Here is a 655-nt window from a genome sequence, read left to right on the forward strand (position 1 = left end):
TTACGGATTCGCCGACACCAACCCACGCGAGCTATGGTTCTGAGACAACGATTGTCGAACACCTGAAGGCGTTTCAGTTCCACTGCTCGAACAGGCTAAGACTGACAGCCATATAACAAAACAGCCCGCACTGTAGCTTGATACACACGTCCCTTCAGATTCAGGGATACGCCACTATGTCTCCATGGTTGTCTCAAATTAGCAAACGCGATCCGGGTCTCGCAGATTCGTGCATTGACCTCACCTGTCACACTACAATCAGAACTAATACCACTTCGAAGATACGTAAAACGCTCCACAATTTCGAGTGCCTCCCCCTGGGTTGCAAGTGGCATGTTCAGTGGTCGCATGTCCAGTAGCGTGACCTTAGACTTTGGGTACAAAGTGCATACCAAAGGACGGAATGACTTTGGTCAGTCCATCCAAAAACACCTGCGCCTCCCCTTCAAAGACGAAAACGGTGTCGTTTGCATATTCCAGATCGACAAGGTTTTCTCCACAGGCTATTTGCACACCAGGGTTTTGGAGACCCTCCAGCGTTCGTCTCATTATTTCATCGATCACAAAGTTAAAAAGGAATGGAGAGAGTGGGCATCCCTGACGGACACCGCTTTGTGTGCGGAAGCTTTTGAAGAGCTCTCCGTACACTCTCACA

General features: G+C 49.3%; 1 protein-coding gene across 1 annotated transcript in view; it reads right to left on the bottom strand.

Moving 5' to 3' along the window:
* T265_03234 (hypothetical protein) overlaps window positions 1-655 on the bottom strand; it is a gene marked incomplete at both ends in the record, with an annotated part of 23,814 nt that overhangs the window by 2,852 nt on the left and 20,307 nt on the right. The gene's annotated exons all lie outside the window — the stretch shown is intronic.

This window comes from Opisthorchis viverrini, assembly GCF_000715545.1.
Source record: "Opisthorchis viverrini unplaced genomic scaffold opera_v5_45, whole genome shotgun sequence".
Lineage (NCBI taxonomy): Eukaryota > Metazoa > Platyhelminthes > Trematoda > Opisthorchiida > Opisthorchiidae > Opisthorchis > Opisthorchis viverrini.